We start from the raw sequence: 24,085 nt of genomic DNA, 5'->3' as shown, positions 1-24,085 counted from the left end.
AGTTTTTCATCCCATCATAGTCAACTCCCACCTGTATTTACCTGTACTGTACAATACCTGTGTATATATATATATATATATATATATATATATATATATATATATATATTTCTTCTAACTACTCTAATAATAAGAAAATTCTTAGGAGTTTCAAGTCTTTTCCCATGTAGGAATGTAAACAGCTTTAACCTTATTAAATGCCTTATGATTTTCTTTTCTGCTTCCATTTTTATGCCTCTCTTGAGCTTGTATTTGAAAGTCAAATTTCCTATTCAAATCTGGTCTTTTCGGGAAAGGGACCTGTATGTGCCAAAATGTTTGTGGCAGCCCTGTTTGTAGTGGCCAGAAGCTGGAAAATGAATGGATGCCCATCAATTGGAGAATGGTTGAGTAAATTGTGGTATATGAATGTTATGGAATATTATTGTTCTGTAAGAAATGATCAGCAGGATGAATACAGAGAGGATTGGCGAGACCTACATGAACTGATGCTGAGTGAAATGAGCAGAACCAGGAGATCATTATATACCTCAACAACGATACTGTATGAGGATGTATTCTGATGGAAGTGGATTTCTTCAACAAAGACAAGATCTAACTTAGTTTCAATTGATCAAGGATGGACAGAAGCAGCTACACCCAAAGAAAGAACATTAGGAAATGAATGTAAACTGCTTGCATTTTTGTTCTTCTTCCCAGGTTATTTATACCTTCTAAATACAATTCTCTCTGAGCAACAAGAAAACTGTTCGGTTCTGCACACATATACTATATCCAAGATCTACTGTAATCTATTTAACATGTATAGGACTGCTTGCCATCTTGGGGAGAGGGTGGAGGGAGGGAGGGGAAAAATCGGAACAGAAGTGAGTGCAAGGGATAATGTTGTAAAAAATTACCCTGGCGTGGGTTCTGTCAATAAAAAGTTATTTAAAAAAAAATCTGGTCTTTTCATCAGGAATGCTTAAAAGTTCTCTATTTAATTAAATATTCACTTTTCTCTTTGAAAGATTATACTCAATTTCACTGAGTAAATGACTCTTGGATGTAATTCTAGCACTTTTACCTTCTTGAATATCATACTTTAATGTAGAAGCTGCTAGATATTGTGTTATCCTGACTGTGATTCCATGATAGTTAGATTGTTTCTTTCTGGTTGCCTGCAATGATTTCTCATTGACAGGGAGCTCTGGCCTTTGAATAAAATATTTCCGGGAGATTTCATTTTGGGATTTCCTTCAGGAGGATGGATAATTTTAAGTTCCAGTTTACTCTTTGGTGCTAGAATATTAGGACAATTTTTCTTTTCTTTTCTTTTTTTTATGCTGCTAACATTTTAATGATTATTGTTGAATATACGCGTTGGGTTTTTTTTTTTTTACTTAAAACTGCAACAAGTTAAATGTTTATGATATACAAAAAAAATACAACCAAAAGCAAAATTTGCTTTAAGTGTGCCTTGTACCTTTTTGCAGTGCTTTATTTTTATTTTTATTTTTCAACATAGCTTTATTGTTGAGCTGCACAAACACACTTAAGAATTTGATCTTCATAGCAGGGTATTAGGAAATAAAAATATACTTCCACTAAAAGAAATAAAAAGATTGTGCATGTTTATATTCCAAACAAAAGAGAGAACATTAGAATACTCTAATGTGTAGGCAACATTAAAAAGGGAAAGAAAAAGCTTGAGATGATGACCATTAACTCTCTAAGTTTTAAGGAAGCAGGTTTTTTGACCAAATAGCTTACAAGACAGAAAAATAGGGATCAGTGATAGCAATTGTAGTATACAGGGCATAAAATGACAATTTTTACACATATACACTGTTAGAAAATTTCCAGTGAATACTGAAGATCTGAGGAGCTGCTCTTTGGAACAATCAAACAGGATCATCTTATTCCAGTCACATGAGCCCTAGAAGCATTGCATAGTGTTTTCTGTGATATTTACCTGCTGGCTGGGTATTTAAAAGGGATTTATTTTGTCTTTAGCAGCTAACAAACTTACTCCAAGTTTCTAAGCCTCTAAGGTGGGAAAAAAAAAAGACAAGTGTCATCAGAGCGTGGCATGAAGGTCATACACTTTTCCCCACACAAACCCAAGAGGCTTCACTATTATCAAAAAAAGTCTTGGATGTCTTTCATTGCACTCCACAGCTCAGTTGAGATGAAAGCCTTTCTCCATAGTAGCACTAGCAGACATTCTCTCATAATTTCCTCAGAGGAATACTCAGATAGCTTAAGGTAATGTACACACATGTTCACCCATGGGTAGCTTGCATCTATAGCATCAATTTTGCACAGAACTGTGACTTTGGCCAAAGTGCCTTCTGTTTACAGGACAATTTTTCTTGCTAATTTTTTGATAGATAATGTCTAAGATCTTTTTTGATCATGACTTCTAGATAATCCAATAATTCTTAAATGATCTTTATTTTCTAGGTCAATTGTTTTTCTAGTAAGATGTGTCACATTTTACTTTGATTTTTTCATATTTTTTTTGGATATGGTTTTATTGTTTCTTGTTGTCACTTGGAGTCATTAATACCACTTGCCCATTTCTAATTTTTAAGGAATTATTTTCTTAGTGAGCTTTTGTATTTCCTTTTGGTCAATTCTACTTTTTAAAGAGTTACTCTCTTTAACATATTTTTGTGCTTCTTTTACCATGTGGCCAGTTCTGTTTAATAAACTGTTATTTTCTTCAGTATTTTGTGTGTTGACTCTTCATAGTTTTCTTTCATCATTCTCTTTTCTCAATTGATTTTGAAAATCTTTTTTGAGCTCTTTCAGAAATTTTTTGGTCCCATGAACAATTTCTTTTTTTTTTTTTTTTTTTTTTTTTTTTTTTTGAGGCTTTGTGTGTAGTTATTTTGACTTCATTATCTTCAGAGTTTATGTCTTGATCTTCCCTATCACCACAGTAATATTCTATGGTTATGTTCTTTTTTTGTTATTTGATCATTTCATACTCTATTTCTTGACTTTTTACTTTATATTAAAGTCAAGCTTTGCTTCCAGATTGGAGAAAGCACTATTCCAGACTTCAGGCTATTTATGCTGCCATTTTCAGAGGTAGTTCTGAAGGTCTGTAAATTCTGGTTCTTCCAAGGTGATATTGTCCAAGGAGAGGTATAATTACCGCTCTCCTGGTTTGTGAGTGACTACAAGCATCTTTTCTTCACTGGAAGCTTTACCAGGGTCCCTGGTCCCTTGAAGTTGAAAGCACTAATGCTTCTCCTTATCCTGGACTGTGACTTTAAGATTTGTATATGGGCAATGCAGCAGAGTCCTGCTCCCAAGCTGGTCTTGGTTTTTCTATCCACTTATTATCTGTGGGCCACAAGCTTTGAAAACTGCCATTGATAAGGCCTGATGCCTGCTCTGTACTGTACTTCTACTCTTATTTCATTAAAATAGACTTTTTCTGTTAACCTTCTAAGTTGTTTTAGGCCAGAAAATTGTTTCACCTTATCCTTTTGTTGGTTCTGCCACTAGTATTGAGGTATTATTTTAAAGTTGTTTTAAGGAATATTTGGAAGAGCTCAGATGAACTCAGCCTTTATTCGACCATCTTGACTCTGTCCATGGATTAATATTTGAGGGACAATTAATACATAGACTTAAAGATTTCAGTATCTCCAGGCAACATTAAGAAAAATATTAAGAGTAACAGAAAATAATTCCTGTTATTTATTACAATAAAAATGCTATGAACCGATCAAGAAAAAACATCTCTAAATAGGTTGAGTTCCTTTCAGCTCCCAAGGAGAGGAACCATTTTTCCTACTCTTTACTTTCACCTTTATCTGGGATCCTGTCTCTCCTTTGCAGCTAAACCCAATTTCTCTCTCTGGCTCAGTCTTGTAGCTTAGCTGTTTCATCTCAGGAGAGATAAGATTACTGAAAGGAACTATAGGCCTAATTTGTCTTCTCTCTCAGTCTCTTTATTAGAATGGAAGAAAATGACTATTAAGTGCCAACTCTGTGGCAGGCTCTATGGTTAAGGGCTTTACAATATTATCTAGTTTGATCTCTATGTAATTATATATATGTATGTAAATTTTGATCTTGATAATATATTATTACCTGGAATAAAAATCCCCAAACCACAGGACGTTATGACATATTATAGCTCTTGGAGTTCTCTAATGTTTTAACTACAGCAATTGCTGTAGCCCTCTTTTTGGTACTACTCTTTATGTATAGAATCCCAGAATCTAGGGTTTATGGGGTTTTTGTTTTCATTCAGATCATGTGGCTTAGTTTCTGTATTGCTAAGGGAAATGTCTCCCATTCTTTTTATCCCTGGTGCATTTTATTTAAGGTCATTTACACAAGCATAGTTGTATATTGAACTTTAATTAGGCTCTTAGGAATGAGTAGAAACAAATAACATCAATCAATGCAACCAAAGAAAGTGTTATTATCCAGGCTTCTTGATCCTCCTCCTATAAAGAATCCTCCTCCTCCACCCCCACCTCAAACACCAGTAGAAGGGAGACTGAAAGTCAGAACTTCAGTTCTCCTCAGTCATTTCCAGAGGAGATCTAGAAAGGGCATTATGTCTCAGACATTTCACTCTGTGGTAAATATCATGTATGTAATTATGGAAGTCCATAGTATAGAAACTTGAACCCTTTTGATCTCTTTTGAGGGAGCATTGACTCCATGAAAATACATGTGTCCAGGCATAGTATCAAGTTTGGAGGTAGTCCCTGTTCCTCAAACTCTAATATTAGCATGCACACTTATTTATGTAGCACCCTCTCAGGTTTGGATTTCTAGAAGGAAGCTGGCTCCATATTTTCTTTTCTTTTTCTTCTTTTTTAGAGGTAACCCTGAGGAGTTGGACATTTTCTAATGCTTTCAAGCTCCCAGCAGAGATGGTCCACAAAATCATTGAATCAATGATATCCTCATTAATTAACATCAGGGAGCTTTTATAGAGGAAATTTACTAAGAAGGTCTAGTAAGGAACAAACTACAGCCCTCACATTAGAAGGCATTCTCTCCCTTATATAGCCTACTCCATTCCTGGAAGAATGGAGTCAAAATTAGAATGGCTGCTAAAAAAACATTCTCCAAGCCTCTCTTCTCCCCGCACTTTCCCAAGAAGTACCTACAAGGTACTTTTTGTCCCTGATAGTCCTTTTTTGCCCATCAGTCATCTTCTGCTTGCAAAATATGGCATCTTGGTTCCTGGGTCAATTCACTAAACATCCATACTTTTGTAGGCACACTCAGTTACAGCTCAGCAGTCAATTAAAAAGTTTTTTGTCACTATGAAGTAAGCTTACAGGAAACAAGAGTGTATCTATTAATTCTCTGTAGGATGGGGAAGGCCACCCTCAAGAGGCTCTAATAGAGTTTCTATCCAGTATTTTCTCCTCCTAAAATATTAGTGCTAGTAGGCACTCTTATTTATGTTGTGTCAGCTCTTAAGATTGCTCTCTCTCCCCCATTTGTATTGACAGTTCAGATTCCTAGAGGGAAGCTGACCATGTCTCCTCTGGTTTTGGGGGGAATAATCCCAAAGCATCAGAAATTTTCTAATATTATCACTCTTCAGGCCCCATCAGATATGTTCCACCAATTGTTCATGATTGGAAGCAGGCTCCCTAAGTCTTCACGTAGATTGGCACCAGGCAGGGCATACTACACATACTCTAAGAACTGGGTCCTCATTGGCCAGTTCTCTTATGTTTAATTTGCATCTCTTCCCTGGTAGTACCAGGTATATTTCTAGGCTATCATAGTACATGTGAAATAGCTGGAGATAGGCTTAGGCACTGGCTTCTGAAGCATATTGCTCCCCTTCTGTCTTACTCTTCTCTTTCAATTCAGTCCTTTGAAATTTTCTGCCCAGTCAGTTCAGTCCTTGTTATTTGCATATCATTTGACAATCCCTGGAGCTATAAGGTGAGCCCAAAATGCAACTGAGGTAATTAAAACTTGTGATTTGACTACACTAAAATTTCCTGTTACTTTTATAGGCAGCAAAGTCCCCTACATTCATTTACTCTGTGAGGCAAAGAATTGTCTGTAAGGTACAGTGAACTGGGGAGATTATCCTAAACTCCCTATTTTGGAGAACGGTGGCCCTTTTGCCATGACTAGAATCAGCTCTATATAAATGAGACTTATTTCTAAAATGTTTCATCACTAGGGTTGACCTGTATGTTCTATTTAGTCATAACAATGCCTCAGGCCTTCATAAACCCAGATTTAGAAAGGGCTGCCCCTGAATCCTGACTTAAGGAATTCAATAACTATTTACTTTTTATAGGACTTTGGACTTGCTGTTTTTCTAGAGGTGGCTCCACTTTCTACAGAGAACCAAGGGTGGAAATGTGGACTCAGCAATTCCTCCTTTAGAACCATACTCCTCCCCTTTAGTCTTCCCCTCCCTTCCCCTAGGTTCCTCTGTCTTCCTTTTTCCTATCTTCCTCTCTCCTTTCCTTTCTGTTGATTTTCTCTTGGACTCATTGCTGGAATGTTCTAATATTTTGGTTCACTTCCTTCCAGTGAAAGTAGTTGTCAGAAATGGAAAGTTTCTGATCCTTTTTTTAAATCCTTTAGGAGTTCCAGTCAATGCAGGTACTATTTGTATGTTTTAGAGTCCTTATCGTGGAAATTAAAACTGGATAGCTGAAGATTCTGTGAAGGATAGAATACAAACCTTATAATTTTGCGTCATTTTCAGCTCCCTTCTCATATTTTGATTTCACAGGACCATGTGTGTGATGCCCCTGGAATGTTTCTTTAACTTTCTCTTCTTATTGATGATATTGAAGTAAGTGGCTCTGTGAATAGAGATTGGAACTCAATTTTCATGAGTTCAAATCCATCCCCAGACATTTACAAGTTATATGATCCTAGGATGAGTCACTTAATCATGTTTGCCTTAGTTTTCTCATCTATAAAATGAATTGGGAAAGAAAATGGGAAACCACTCCAATATCTTTGTCAAGAAAACCCCACAATAGGGTCACAAAGAGTTAGATGTGACTCAACTGACACAACAACAAACAAAATCTCCTTGGTGATGATATTCAGCCTCCTAATTTTGATCCTGATATTCATGATGCTCAGGTTGATTTCCCTAGTCTAGACCTTTTTTTTAAAACGACATTTTAGCCAATTTTTTGGTGGGGTATTTCTTTTTACTTCTAATTTTTAGACAAAAGTAGGGGAGCTGAAGTTCAATCCCACATTGGGTATATTAACTAGGTTGCTAGGGGAAGAACCCACCCCACAGTTGGCCAGGCAGAGACAGTTACTGTCATAGTGGTGACCACCCAATCAAGGGATTCACACCAAGGTGACACGCAGTGTCTTCTGAGGATCTGATATTCATACTTTACTTTTTACACTGTGTTCTTCCAGGGTAGTCTTGAGTCTAACAGTAGGTTCATTTTGAGGGTTTTTTGTGGGGAGGAGAAAATTTTATTCTTTCCATATCCACTATGACTTCAAATATCTAAGTTTTTTTCTGTACTATTTCCAAATCAGTTTGTTTCTCCAAAATATTGACTTTTTAAACCTGGGAGTGATAGATGCTTCTGGTCAGTTGATGAAAATTGGGAAGAAAAAGAAACAAGAAGAGAAGAATGAATAATAAACCAAAGAAGAGGAAGTCTCACTTTCCTATTGGTCTTAACTCTTACTGGAACCATTCTGTAATGAAAATTCTTCCTTTCTTCATGTTTCTGAGAAAGGAAATGAACTGGAACCATTCTGTAATGAAAATTCTTCCTTTCTTCATGTTTCTGAGAAAGGAAATGAACAATTTAACTTCAGTCTTCTGAACAGACCCCACTTTTTGTCAGTTATCTCCTGCCTGCCTGTCTGCTCCCCCCAGAGTAAATCCACCCACACTAGTAATGCAGTGTTTTTTTTGTTTTTTTTTTGTTTGTTTTTTGTTGTTGTTGTTGTTGTTGTTGTTGTTGTTGTTTGGTCTCTGGCATTGGAATTTCCATCTGGAATTCTGGGTTGTGCTCCATTCTCTTTCTTCTCTCACCTTCCACAAAATCCCTTCTAGCTTCACAAGGTGATCCCTGAGCTCTGACATCCTGATCAAAGAAGATTCCCTCCTGGTGACCATGAACTAATCTTGCCCACAGGCTTCACAAACATAGCTACTCAGCTCAGATCTGAGATTTGGTCTATCAGTATAGAATCAGAAGAAAATCAATTTCCTTCCTCCTCCTCTCTCCTTCCTTTTCCCTCCATCTCTTTCCTTCCCTTCCTTTTTCCCTGTCTCTCTCCCCTTCCCTCCCTTTCTCTTTCTTTCTGTCTCTGTCTCTGACAGTCTCTGTCTCTGTGTCTCTCTCTCTGTCTCTGTCATTCTCTCTCTCTCTCTCTCTCTCTCTCTCTCTCTCTCTCTCTCTCTCTCTCTCTCTCTCTCTCTCTCTCTCTCTCTCTCTCTCTCTCTCTCTCTCTCTCTCTCTCCCCTTCATTCCCCTCCATATGAGTGTCCCTGAAAATACACTTCTCTGTCCAACATATTTTAATTTCCTTACGATATTTTTCTCATCTGTAAAAAAATGGGGATTTGACAACATGATCTCCATCTGATAAAACAAATATCAAAGATTCAAGAGAATGGAATGGAAGACCTGTTGCATGCTTGACATCTCTTCCTTTGTGAAACTTCATTTGTATATAGCTGAGTACAAAGGCTGGAACTATTAACTAGAGACAGAGTACACGGATCATTCTGAGCATTTTGAGATTCTATATAATGTTAAAGATGTTCCAGGAGCATCCAACAGTAGCTGTCTCTCAACTCTCACCTTAATTCCTCCTCTTACCTCTTATCATGAATCCTATCTTCTAAATCTTCCTTAAGTCTAACTAACCCAGTCTATTTCTCCTCCTGATCTCTTCAGCAGAGAAAATGTCTGGTTCTTACTTTCTGCCTCCTTGGAGGGTTTAGCTATTGGTCTTAGCAGCTAGTAGCTTTATTCCACCCCTATACTTAATGGTAAGAATCAAAGCTGAATATGAGGAGGATTTTCAAAATCTCAAGTGTTTTTGCTCATTATTAAGCAGATTTGATCTTTCTCCAAAAGAAGTGACTCAAAATGTTTGAGAAACTCTGGATTCAGACTGCCAACTTTCTGTTTTGCAGGATGATAGGGATCTGCATGATCAGCAGACATTTAGAACCAGGTTATTTACTCATCAGTAAAGTAGGACCATAGTGGAGGCCTAGATTAAATAAAACTGTACTATAGGAGCAGATTAAATAAAACATGGCAAGCTATGTAATCCTGAGCAAACCACTCAATTCTCTTTGTCTCAGTTTTCTCAATTGTAAAATGGGGATAATAATCACTTCTTTCATTGGGTTAATTATGAGGATCAAATGAGAAAATATTTGTGAAATGTTAAAAATGTAAAAAAGCACAAAATATGGATTTAATAAATGCTTGTTCCATCTATAATTCATTAATTCATTTAAAAATAATTTTATGGATGTCTTTTGTTTTTACCTTAGTTCTAGAAATGCAGAATGGAACAGAGGAAAAACACCAAATTGGAGTCACCAGATTGCCTGAATCCTGGCTTTTCCCACAAAATGCCACTGTGATCTTTAGTAATTAATCAATCAATTAATCAAAAACCAAATATCTATTTAGCACCAATATGCCAAGCACCATACGGTACATACTGGGCCTTGGGAGTTCAAGACAAAAACAAGCTGGCGTTGCCATAAAAAGGCTTACATAATATTGGGAGAAATAATACATGTAACTATACACAGATAACAAATATAAGATAATTTTATAAGGAACATCTAGAAAGGTCTCATGTAGGAGTTACTGTTTTGAAGGAAGCTAAGGATGTTGAGGATCTTAGATAAGAAATGCATTCATTAGATGTATGGGTATTAACTTCTGTTGGAAACTGGAGATGGAATATTGTATATGACAACTGAAGATGACTTCAGCTGGGTGAATAATGGAATAATGTGCATGAGTCTTAGAAAACAGAAAAGATCCATATAAACATGAAAAGACCCTGAACCTCACTTTCTTCATCAATATTGTGCTGTTCTACCTTGCTCCCTTATTCCCCTACCTCCTACACCATTTCTCTATCCCCTTCCTATGTTCATAACAAGGAAATCTTCATGACAATTGAGAGAATCTTATAAAGGAAAAAATATAAACACATCTTTGAGCAAATAAAGTGAGGGAAAAAAAGATTCCTTTTTCCAAATGACAACTTAGATTCACAAATTATAGCCAAGTATTGCAGATGAATATCCAATAAACTTAATGAAACTGTATTCCTTTAAATGTTCACTAAGTGGCTCACTAAACACAGGTATTCTAATTCACTCAAACTGCATCATCAACTATCGCCTCTTTCCTTAGTTCAACAATAGTTCTGCAAACATTCAAAAGTATCTTTTATGTGCAAGGAACTAGTCTGGGCATCGGAGACACAAAGATGAAAAAAAAAGTCAATTCCTGTCTTTTAAGGTGTCATAATCTAATTTGTTCCTAATGAAGTTCCAAAAAATTGGAACACTCCTAATGAGTTCTTTTTTGGACATTTTAAATTTGAGATATCCGTAGGACAATTAGTCTGAGATGATGTCCAAAAAGTAGTTTGTGGAATGTGACTACAGGGCTGGCTATTTGAATCTGGAGGTCATCTACACAAAAATAATAGTTGAATCCATAGGAATTGATGAAATTGTCCAGTGAGATGATATAGAAGTTCTTAATCTTTTTTCATGCTTAAATCCCTTTGACAGTGTGGACCCCTTTTTCAAAATAAAGTTTTTCTTAAAGAATATATATGATTTTTGTTTATATAGTTTTTATTTTCATAGTAGCTTTTTATTTTTCAAAATACATACAAAGATAATTTTCAACATTTATCCTTGCAAAACTTTGTGTCCAAATTTTTCTCCCTCCTTTCCCCCCAACTCCCTCTCCTAGATAACAAGTAATCCAATATAGGTTAAAAATGTGCCATTTTTAAACATAAGAATATATATGATTTTAAAAAGTGTATGATTACAAAGGAAACCCATTATATTCAATTAGAGTTGTTGGATTTTTCTAAAAAACAAGTCCATGGACCCTCAAATTAAGAACTCCTGATACAAAGAGAAAGAAGGAGAGAGCTCAGGACTGGCTTCCTTCCTTAGGGGATGCCCAAGATTAATGAGCATAGAATGGGTAAGGAACCATCTGTGAAGACTGAGGAGTGTTTGGATAGACAGAGAACCAGAAGAGAATATTGTGTTGAAAACTTGAGAGGAGAGTGTACCAGGAACAGAAAATAATCAATAGTGTCAAAATGTTCCAGAGAGGTCAAGAAGGTGGAGGATTGACATAATGCCATTATATTTGGCAATTAATTGATCATTGGCATCTTCTCCAAAGAAAACAGTCTCAAATGAGATTGGAAGCCAAATTTAAGAAGGTTAGAAGAGAGAGGAAAGGAAGTGGAGGTTCTTATTGTAGACAGGTTTCTCAAAGAGTTTAGCCATGCAGGGGAAGACATACAGAAATGGATAACCAGTTGGGATGGTAGGATCAAGGGCAGATTTTTTTTAAAGATAGAAGAAACAAGGATATATATAGACAACACAGAACTAAGAGATTGAAGATAGAGATTGTGGAGATGATAATGGGAATTATGGTCTGGAGAAGATGGGAGGGGTTGGGATTAGAAGTATATGTAATGGGGTTGTTCTTAGAAAGGAGAAAGGTTGCTTTTTTTTTTTTTTTTTTTTTTTTTATCAGTGCCTTCATTTGAGTGAGAGAGGAGATAATGAAGAAGATATCTGAATAATATGAGGCAAAAGAGAACTCTTGGTGAATGACCTCTTTTTTTTTTTTAAAGCATTTTTATTTCAAGTTTTGAGCTCCATACTCTATCCCTACATCCCTTACTTCCTCTATGAGACAGTAAATAATCATGTGAAATTAAATAAAACACTTCTGTATTAGTCATTTTGTTCAAGAAGACTTTAATAAAAGTAAAAAAAAAAAAACAAAACCAAACAAGAAAAATAGCATGCTTAACTCTTTATTTAACCAATATCAGTAATTTCTCTGGAGATGAATAGTATGCTCATCATTAATCCTTTAGGATTGTCTTGGATCATTGTATTGCTGAAAATAGCTAAGTAATTCACAATTCTTCTTCAAACAATATTGCTGTTAAGATGTATATTCTTCTGGTTCTGTTCACTTTGCTGTGCATCAGCTCCTGTATGTCTTTCTAGTTTTTCTGAAATCATCCTGCTCATCATTTCTTCTTTTTATTATATATTTCTATTTCTTATAGAACAATAATGTACCATTACATTCATATATCATAACTTATTCAGCTATTTTCCAATTGATAGGGTATCTGAATTGATTTTCAATTTTTAGCCACCAAAAAAAAAAAAGCTTCTATAAATATTTTTGTATATGTTGGTCATTTCTCCCTTTTTTGAATATCTTTGGGATATAGACCTAACAGTGATATTGCTGGATCAAAGGATATGTGCAGTTTTATAGCCTTTGGGAACAGTTCTAAATTGCTCTCCAGAATATTTAGATCAGATTACAACTCCACCAACAGTTTTCCCAAATCTCCTTCAACATACAACCTTTTCTCTTTTTTTGTTGTATTAGCCACTCTTATAGGTATGAGGCGGTACCTCAGAGTTGTTGTTGTTGTTGTTGTTTTTGGCTGAAGGCCATTGAGGTTAAGTGACTTGCCCAGGGTCACACAGCTAGGAAGTGTTAAGTGTCTGAGACCAGATTTAAACTCAGATCCTCCTGAATTCAGGACTGGTGCTCTATCCACTGCGCCACCTAGCTGCTCCCTCAGAGTTGTTTTAATTTGAATTTATCTAATCAATAGTGATTTAGAGCACTTTTTTCATATAACTATAGCTTTGATTTGTCTGAAAACTACCTGTTCATATCCTTTGACCATTTGTCAATTGGAAAATTAGCTGTATTTTTATAAATTTGACTCAGTTCTCCTATATATTTGAGAAATAAGGCCTTTATCAGAGGTACTTGTTGCAAATTTCTCCCTACCCCCAGTTTTCTGATTTCCTTATAATTTTAGTTACATTAGTTTTGTTGGTGCAAAATTTTAATTTTATATAATCAAAATTATCTATTTTACATTTTATAATGCTATGTCTTTCATCCTAAATTTTTCCTCTGTCCATAAATCTAACAGATAAACTATCCCTTGCTTTTTTAATTTCCTTATGGTATCACCCTAAATCATATGTAAATCATGTACCCATCCTGACATACATTCTGAAATGTTGGTCTATGCCTAGTCTATGTCTAGTTTCTGCCATACTATCTCTAGTTTTCCCATCAATTTTAATCAAATAATGAGCTTTTGTTCCAAAAACTTGGATCTTTGGGTTTATCATATACTAGGTTACTATAGCCATTTACTATAATCAAATCTATTCCACTGAGCAAGCCAATTTATTTCTTAGACATTACCAGATTATTTTTACATAGTCTTTTATTTTCCCCAAAACATGTAAAGATAGCTTTCAATATTCATCTTTGTAAAACCTTGTGTTCCAATTTTTTCTCTTTTTATCTTTCTCCCCCAAGACAGCAAGCAATCTGATGTGAAACGGGTATAGCTCTTCTAAACATGTTTCATGTTCATCATGTTGCCTAAGAAAAATCAGATGAAAAGGGGAAAAAAAATGCAAGAAAAAAACAACCAACCAGCATCAAAAAATGGTGGAAATACAATGCTTCGAATTCACATTCAGTTTCCTTAATTCTCTTTCTATTTGTGCATAGCACTTTGCATTCCAAGTCTATTGGAATTGTCTTGGAACCCCTCATTTGTTGGAATCTTTACAAAGTGTTAACTCAAGAGTTGAGAGAGACAATAATTATCTAATTTAGCATGGCTCAGTATAATTGATCTGATCTTAGAAGGAGATGTTATGGGCCAGAAGAAACAAAGTACTAAGTGGAACTAATAGATACAATGCTTGAGTTCACACCTTTAGAGAGCTCACATAAGCAAGAAGTATTTAAGTACTCATTGGAGTTCACACGTTTGGGAGATTTCAGGGTTTAGTATGAGATATCTGAATTCACACTTCCCTTGAAGCTCTTAGGGCCAGAGAGCACTCTGGTAGGAAACTCATAATCCCACTCTCTTGTATCCCACAATCCCATTCTTGGAGAAGGAGCATAAATAAAACTTCAGGGAGCCAGTCAAATGAGTTACTTTGGAACATTGTCAGGGGTTGGAGAGGAGCCTTCTGGGAGATTGAGAACCAGGAGCACTCTGGGAGATATAGAAGCCCATAAGCCCTCTCTTGGAGGTGAAGACAAAATCATTCCATCTTTGCGCTGGCTGGAGGCTGAAGGGAGCAGAGGCAAAGGACTAGCTGCAAGAGCTCTTGGAACCAAGCAGTTAACCTATCTAACTCCCTTCTATTTACCACTTTTGGGATTTCTCATCATCATCTGGTAATTACATTGGAGCTGTTTGCACTGAACACTGCCCTGTTTGATTAAAAGGCCTGTATTCTCCCCAACTGTAATCCTGATTGCTTTTCTGTTAGTTGATGACATCAGTGTCCTGAATTTCTAAAGACTCTCTGAGTGTAACCTCAGCTGCTATCATGCCCCATCTTTTGATTGATACCTAGGAGCTGGGCCCTGCCTCTCATTTCTCTGGGTCAATCTACATTCAGAGGCCTAGTGAAAGCCTCCGTTACATTTTGGACATGGGATTTTGGGTTTTATTCTCTTACCCTGTCTTCTCATTCTGTCTCCATATCTACAACGAGCTCTCAAATGTCCAACATTTCCACACTGAAAACATCTACGAGTTTCTCTAGAAGTCCCTTGTTGTAAAAGAGGCAAGTCTATCACAGTTGATTATTACCTATCTTGTTACTGAGTGAAATATTCCTGTTTCTGCTCATTTCACTTGGCGTTAGTTCATGTAAATTTTTCAGGCTTTATAAAATCAGCCTGCTCATCATTTCTTATAGCAGTCTGCTCATCATTTCTTATAGAAAAATAATGTCATTATATTCATATGTCATAGCTTATTCAGCCATCCCTCAACTGATGAGCATTCACTCAATTTCCAGTTTTTTGCCACTGCAAAAAGGGCTGCTTTTTTGCACATGTGGGTCTTTTCCCCTCATTATGATCTCTTTGGGATACAGACCTAGTAAAGACACTGCTGGATCAGAGTATATGGAATTTGATAGCCTTTTGGGCATAGTTCCAAATTACTCTCTGGATTGGTTGGATCATTTCACAACTCCCATCAACAATGCATTAGTGTCCCAGTTTCCCCACATGTCCTCCAACATTTAGCATTACTTTTTCTTGTTGTCTTAATCAATCTGAGAAGTGTGAAGTGAATACTAGGTTATTTTCATAATTACCACCTTATAATACATTTTGAAATTGGATATGGCTAGACCACTTTCTTTTGCATTTTTTTCATTAATTCCATTGACAACTTTGAGCTTTTGTTCTTTAAGATGAATTTTGTTATTTTTTCCATTTCTATAAAATAATTTTTGACAGTTTGATTGGCATGACACTGAATAAGTAATCAATTTAGGGAGAATTATTTTTATTATGTTAGCTTGACATACCCACAAGCACTTAATATTTTTCCAGTTCAAATGTTACTTTATGTGAAAATTGTTTTATAATTTTGTTCATATGGTTCCTGGGTTTGTCCTGGCAGGTAGACTCGCAAGTATTTTATGTTATCTAGAGCTATTTTAAATGGAATTTCTCTTTCTATCTGTGGCTGCTAGACTTTGTTGGTAAGACATAAAAAATACATAAAAATTTGTAGGAGTTTATTTTCTATCCTGCAACTTTGCTAAAATTGTTCATAATTTCAAGTCACTTTGCACTTGATACTCTAGGATTCTCTTAAGTATGCCATTATATCATCTGCAAAGAGTGATAGTTTTGTTTCCTCATTGCTTATTCTAATTCTTTTAATTTCCTTTCCTTCTCTTATTGCTATAGCTAACATTTTTAGTACAATATTAAATATTAGAGGTAATAATGGGCATTTTTGCTTCATTCCTGATTGTACTGGGAAAGCTTCTGGTTTATCCCAATTACAAATAATGCTTGCTGATGATTTTAGACAAATCTTCTTTATCCCTTTATTTCTCCCTTTATTTCTATGATCTCTAGTGTTTTTAATAGGAATGCAATTTGTCAAAAGCTTTTTCTTTATCTACTGAGATTAGATGATTTCTGTTGTTTTCTTTTTTATTGATATGACCAATTATGCCAATAGTTTTCCTAATATTGAACCAGCCCTGCTTTCCTGGTATATTTCCTACCTGTTCATCTAGTATGATCCTTGTGATACATTGCTGTAATATCACTGTTAGTATTTTTGTTCAGAATTTTTGCAAAAACATTCATTGGGGAAATTGGTCTATAATTTTCTTTGTTTTGTCTTTTCCTATGTTTCCCAACATCTTATTTTTGTTGTAAAAGGAATTTGGTAGGATTCCTCCTTCTCCTATTTTTCCAAATGGTTTATATAGTATTGGGATCAATGGTGCTTGGTAGAATTTGGTTGTGAATCCATTTGGTTGTAGGGATTTTTTTCTTAGGAAATTCATTGATGACTTATTCAATTTCTTTTTCTATGACAGGGCTATTTAAGTATTTTATTTATTTTTCTATTAATCTGGGTATTTTATATTGTCAAATTTACTGGAATATCATTGGGCAAAATAGCTCTTAACAATTATCTTTAATTTCCTTTTCATTGGTGATGGGTTCGCCCCTTTCATTTTTGATACTATTAATTTGCTTTTCTTCTTTCCTTTTAAAAATCAAATTAATCAATGGGTTTATCTATTTTATAGATTCCCCCAAAATTAGTTTCTAATTTCATTTATTAGTGCAATGATTTTCTTAATTTCAATTTATTAATCTCTCCTTTGATTTTCAGGATGTTTTGAGGATTTTTAGTTCCTTTTCTAGTACTTTTACTTGCACATCTAATTCATTGATCTGCTTTTTATCTATTTTATTGATGTAAGCTGTTAGAAATATAAAATTTCTCCTTTCTGCTTTGGCTGCATCCTACAAATTTCAGCATGTTGTCTCATTTCTGTCATTTGTTTTAATGAAATTATTTTAATTTTATTTTTAATATTTTATATATTAATATTTTAATTTATTAAATGGTTTTTCTATGATGTGTTATTTGACATAGTTTTTTGGCATTAGATTATTTTATTTCCAATGAATTTTAAATCTTTCTTTCCATTGTCCATTACTGAATTGAATTTTTATTGTATTAAGATCTAAAAAAATGTATTTACTATTTCTACTTTTCTACATTTCATTGTGAGGGTTTTATATTCTAATACATGGTCAGTTTTTGTGTCTATGCCATGTACTGCTGAGAAAAAGGTATATTCCTTTCTATTTCCCTTCAATTTTCTCCAGAGATCTATCAAATCTAACTTTTCCATATTTTTTTTTGGAATTTCTTATCATTGGAAGGTGAAAAACAAAACAGAGAAAAACTACAGACACAAATTCATTACCCTTCTTGTTCAAGTTCTGCTGTGCTTGAACAGGAATATCAGACATCGAAACCAAACCTTCAGCAAGAACAAGCTAAGTGGCTCCTTTCAAAGGAAGAGCTAATAGATGAGATTGAAATCCTGTCAATTCAGCTTTCTAAAGCTGAAGATGAGATCTGCCAACTACGTAATGACCTTAGAATGAAGACATTACTTTTAGAAGAAACACAGAGAGAATTAAGAGTTCAAAGATGAATTAAAGGAACTCAAAAACGAAAATCATATAGAAAAGAAAAATTGAATAGATCCCTTTTCAAACAAGAGTCCCTGAAAGAAAGATTAACCCAAATGCAGAAGAAAATTATGCTGCCTCAGAAATCATTAGAAGATTCCCAAAACAAAGCAGGCTTCATATTGAAGAGTATCCAGGTGCACTTTAAGACTAGCTCTGTGACTTTTTGGGCTGACACTGCAAAAAAAGATCCTGTGCTAGAAGAGAGAACTAAAGAGTTAGTTGATGAGATAAGTATCCCTTTAAGAGAGAAACTATGTAAACTTGAAAATGAGAAGGCAAAAAGAAAGGACACCATAAGAAAGCTTCAATGAGAACTTGCAGATTCCCAAAAACAAAAACTCAAGACTTTGCAAGAGATTCTGTCATATCAAACAGAAGTTTTATACATGAAGCAAAAAACTACAGGAGAAAGTAGATGAAACCACAAATAACAAATCTCAAGAAGAGGATAAGCAGAAACTGCAGTGTCTTAAGGAGAGGGGAGATTATATACAAAAACTTAAAATGGAAAGAGCCACATTTGAAGATGCAGAAAAGCAGCAAATGGACAAAACTGAAAAATTTCCCAAACATGTGAACTCCAATGAGTACTTAAATACTTAACCGACATAGTAGCCAAGTTGGGTAGGAACCATACATAATGCAAATTTAGCACAGGCAGAGGCTACCTTCACTTTCTTGGATGGCATCTCTCCATGGTGCTGGAGAGATGGTTTCCAGGAAAATTGTAATGTAGTCTGTTTCCTTTCAGAAGTGTTCTGGGGATACTGTGGAGCACCAGTGAACATTCTGTAACTGGTTCTGATTAGTTAATTGTTGATTTGAGCAGTCTTTTCAACTGAATGTATAGCAGAACTGTTGGCATCTTCAAAATGGCCTATATCAATCACATTCTCTATGCTTGATTCATATGTGGGGAAGCATGGATCATGCTTTCACTCATGTCATCAGGCCTAAGTCCTTGGCTTTTTTAATTTGTCCTGTTCCTTTCTAGATATAAGAGTGGAGTCTACACAGGAATCTGGGAAACACAGTCTAGACTATCTGGAGTAGTGCTGATGTCCCTGAGGAGTAAGGAATGACCTTTGGGAGTGACCTTCAAGACTCTATCCTAGGAGGAAGACTCATTAGTTAGCAATACTGTTGTTAGACATGAACCTTATGGGACCAGTGCTATGTAGAAATTGAGCTAAGTGTCAAGTCTATTCTCCCAGAGTATAACCTATAGATATAGGGAAACATATCTAGGAAGAATTGGGGAAAATATCTGTACATGTGTTCTTGCTATATCTTTAAAATAAATATCCTTTTGTAAAAGTTCATTGATGATAAGGGGTGCTAGTCACTAGCCTCTGACAAATGTGGAGGAACACTTTGGCAGCAGAAACTTTAATACAATTAAAGAGAAACACCAAATACTGCAGGATGCTTGAGAATCTTAAGTGGGAGATGTATCCTGCCTGGTTTTAAATGAAGTGGACCATAGTGTGAATGTTTCCTCTATTATGGAGGACTTAAATTGCCAGACTGAAAAGTTTGCATTTTTATACTATGAGCAAGAGGAGACACTGAATTTTTAGTAGGCCATATCTATGTTTTAGGAATATTAATTTGAGCTAAGTAGAGGTTATATTGGACACAAAAGAGACTGGAGGCAGGGAGAACAATTAAGAGGCTATTGCAAAAATTCAGGTGAGAGGTGATGAAGGTCTAAATTAGGGGAAAAGTAGGAGAGGAACAAAGGGGTAAATGTGAGGCAGCTTATAGAAATAGGATTGCATCCTAAATTCATAGTTTTGGAGCTAGAAGGGACCTTAGAGGCCAAACCCCTCATTTTGCTTTGAGAGAATTGAGACACAGAGAGATTTAGTCTAGGGTAACACAACTGATGTCTGAAGGTGTTAATGTCTTCAGGATTGTTAACCCTGGTGACTTGGAGAGATGGTGGTATCCCCCATAAAATGGGGAGGTTTAAAGTCGATTACTTTTGGGGGAAATAAAACAAGTTCCATTTTGGAAGTGTTGAATTTGAAATGCCTCCTAAACATTCTTTGTATTTGACCTGAATTTTGTTGATTGCTAGTGTTGCCTTTATATAGGTGGTTGTAATAATAATTGTGTACATCATTCTTTTTAACTCTTCTTTCATTACTCTGCCCCACTTAATCCTCTCATGTTTCTCTTAATTCTTGAATTTTTCATTATTTGGCTTATATGCCCATTTCTATACCTTAATTTCCTTAGGCATATCTCAATTCTTAGATACACTTTGCTTCAAACTTTTAATTAAAAATAATGCTTCTTTGAGTATTTTTTCTTTTCTTTCCATCATTAGCCTCCTTGTGATACAAACTCAATGGTGTGATATAGACAATAAAATCATACATCTCCCTATAGACAATAGGATCATACATCTCCCTCACATTGACAAAGACAACATGGAAAAAACAGTTGTGGCAAAGCTAGAACTTGAACCCAAGACCTTCAACTCCAAATCCAGTTTTTATTCCACTGCATTACATTAACCTATCTCCGCTGAAGTTAAAAAAGGATTATAAGCAATTTAGTAATTTTTCTTGTACAATTTAAAAAAGTTTTTCCAAACAGCTCTACTAACATTGAATTATTATAGCTTATATAGTTCCAACCTTTTCCAATATTGGATTTTTGTATCTTTTAACATCTCTGATCATTTGGAAGGCATATCATGATACCTCAAAGTAGTTTTACTTTTCATTTTCTAGAATATTTGGGATTTTAAAATAATTGCTTAATTGGTTATTAATATTCTATATTATTTGTTTTGAAAATTCCAATTTCTTAACATTTTAAAACATCTTTTAAAATTTGTTAAAAATAATCTTTTTGATATATATTACCTATAGCTTTTTAGATTTCAAACTTTTAAAAATATCAGATTTGTTTATGTAATGAATAAATGAATGTAATGAATGTAATGAATGTAATGAATGCTTAGATTGCAGAAGATGGAGGTACCCCTAAAAGGGCTTGTCTGGATAGACTCAGATAGTCTAACATAGAGGCAGTCTCTCTTTCCCACTACATGGTTGGAAGGGAGGGAGGTGTTTTGAGAGAGAAATATGAGAGGACTTTTACATTAAGTGATACAGAGTAATGAAAGCAGAGTCAAAAGAATGATGTGCACAATTATTATTACAAGTACATATATAAAGGCCACTCTTGTCTGAATAGGCTGAAAAAAGATGCATCTTAAAAACTGATAAGAAAGACATTCTATCTCTTTCAGGTTCACACGTTCTCCTTTCCTCTTTTCTGGAGCATCTAGAGGATGGAGATCCCAATTCAGTTGGTGAAAGGTATAGTACTTTCTCCCACTGTTCTTCCTCTTTTACCCCAGTTCCAAGAAATGGATCTGGGAGTGTTTTTTTCTGTTCTGTGTCATTTGTCTTTCTTGGTTCCACATGCAGGTGGCGACCCCCTCAGACAGAAGTTTAAGCCATGGAAACTTTGAAGCCAGGATTCTACATGGGACAATATAACTGTCTAGCCTGATACGGAAGCCTGGAAAAGCTAGATCAAGGAAAAGTACAAATCTTGTACTTAGAACTGGAGCCATGTTCTATAGGAACTGTGAACCTAATTCCTTTCCTTTCTCTGAGACTACAGTAATAGTATGGGAGAGGGGAATATTGTGCTTCTCATATGTTAAGGAGTTTATATATTTGTGATCATACTTTTGAAATAAATATATCTTTGTAAAAGTTAATCCTAGCATTAATGCTTAAGTGGAACTGGGGTGTAGGGGACCATTCTTACAATTGAGGAAACATGATAGATGGAGGATGGAACCATTTGCTGAGATCTTAGAGATATCTCAATCCTGTTACAGATATTGGAGAACACTGGAGGTTGGGTAGGGTAGAGGGGAGGGGGAGGAGTGGAATCTAGCATACTTGACCTTCAAGCAATGAGACTAGGGTAGCCTGTGTTACATTTAATTCAAAGTCTTATTTGATCAAAACTGAAAGATAGCTTGACAGAAAATAGGTATAGACTATCAGCTTACCCTCTATATGATAAATTTTAATTGGATAAATAATATAAAAAGGCATTCCATGGTACTAGAATAAAATTCTAACAAAAGGTTGTCAGGCCAACAAGTTTCTATCCCTGGACTCATGCATGCCATGTATATGTGTATATACATATTTATACATACACACACACATACATACATATATATATATATATATATATATACACACAGAGAAATATATACATAAAGTTGTAAACCATACATCTGTTTTGATAGGCTCCTAGAGCAAACCATAAAGTCTTAAGTCTTTCCATTATATGCTGCCTGACCATTGGCTAGGTTTTAAAGTTCTCCAGTAACTTCTGGGATAAGATGCATTGGAAGAGCATGAAAAATCTGAACGTGGCTTATGTCTCTTATTCATCTCCTAGAGCAGCATCTAGATTGATATAAACCACTAGGCGTGAGACAAAGGACAGTCTATGCTGGGTCTTTTGATTAGGCAATAATTGAGATATGCCAATTTATTCCTATTTATTATCACATGAGATTGATCAATCAATAACTATTAAGCACCTACTAAATCTCAGACATTGTGCTGAGAATGAATTTCTACATATATGTTTAGATCTCTCTATATATGTATAGATATATGTGTATATAATTGTATAAGTATTGACAGTTATACATATTGATACAGACACAAAGTAGTAAAATAGGAAGTAATTTGGGAGAGTGGATAGTAGAGTTGGAGGGGTCAAGAAAAGTTGAGTGCAGGAAATGGTACCTGAATAGCATCTTAAAGGGAAAGAGGGACTCTTGAATTAAAAGAAAGAGTACATTCCAGGTATGGGGGGGGGGGTGGAGAAAGGATGGCCAAGGTAAAGTCAGAAAGAGAAAAAACATGAAGCATCATGAGTGATTAACAAAGAGAAAGTCATTTTGGTTATTTGCAGAATGTGAGAAGAGAAGCATTGTCCATTGAAATTGGAAAGGTAGCAAAAGGAGAGGATTTATAGAACTTTTAAAAAGCTGAACAGAAAAGCCATTTTATTCTAGAAGCAATAGAAAGAAGTTAAATAGACGAAATCACATGTTCAGATCTGAGTGTAAGAGTGGCAGTAGTGGATAGAATGTACTGAACTGATGGGAAATATGAGTCAGAGATAATTAGGAGGCTGTTGCAATAATATACATAAGAGTTGATGAGGACCTTCACCAAGTCTAAGTGGAGAGAAGAGTCAGATATGAGAGATGTTGTGAAGGTAGAAATGGCAAGATTTGGCAACTGATTATATACAATGAAGAAGAGAAAGGAGCTTAAGATAATGACAAGTCGATGAACTTGAGACATTGGAAGGAAGGTTGTGCCTTTGACACATAGGGAAAGGTTTTTATTTTTATTTTTTAGTTAACAAGCATTCATTTTCTCTCCTTCCCACCTCTCTCCCCACACTTAGGTAAAAGGGGAAAAAATCTTTATTATAAAATTGTGTAGTTCAACAAAAAAGTTATCTATGTTGAAAAGTTTTTCTTTTTTTATAGCTTAAGTTCATTCCCAATAAATAAGAGGTTAGCATGCTTTATCAGTGATTCCCAGCACTGAACACAATACCCCATATGTAGTCCTTTTGAGCACAGTAGAGAAAAGCACTGTTCCTCTTAATGCAGCCCAAGACTGCATTAAAACTATTTGACCACCATTGAGAGCTTTAAGCCTGCTAAAATTCACCCTTTGAAAAAATTGCTAACGAATTATGATGTTTCTTCTATTTCGTACCTATGAAGTTGACTTTTTTGATGAAAAATTAAGACTTTACATTTATCCTTAATAAAAATTTATTATCTTCATCACAAATGCTCTAGACTGTCAAGATCTTTTTAGATTCTGAATCTTGTTATTCAGTGTGTTAACTATGCCTCCCAATTTTGTGTCATCTGCAAATTTGCTAAGTTTGACATCCATGCTTTTGTCTGAGTAACTAATTTTGTCTTCTAGCTGATCACTGAAAGTAAACATTCATGAATATTATATTTTGTACCTAGACTAACAATTCTTTGGGGGAAATCTATGATGGCAAGGGGTTATCACCAGTTGTTCAAAACTCATTAAGGTAAATAAAGAAATTATTGGCTAGTCTGCTTTGTCAGAGAGAAAGCCCTGGAATGTAACTAGGTAAATTAAATCTCTCATCACATC

This window comes from Sarcophilus harrisii, chromosome 4 (genome assembly GCF_902635505.1).
Source record: "Sarcophilus harrisii chromosome 4, mSarHar1.11, whole genome shotgun sequence".
Taxonomy (NCBI): Eukaryota; Metazoa; Chordata; class Mammalia; order Dasyuromorphia; family Dasyuridae; genus Sarcophilus; species Sarcophilus harrisii.
This window is presented reverse-complemented; position numbering follows the sequence as displayed.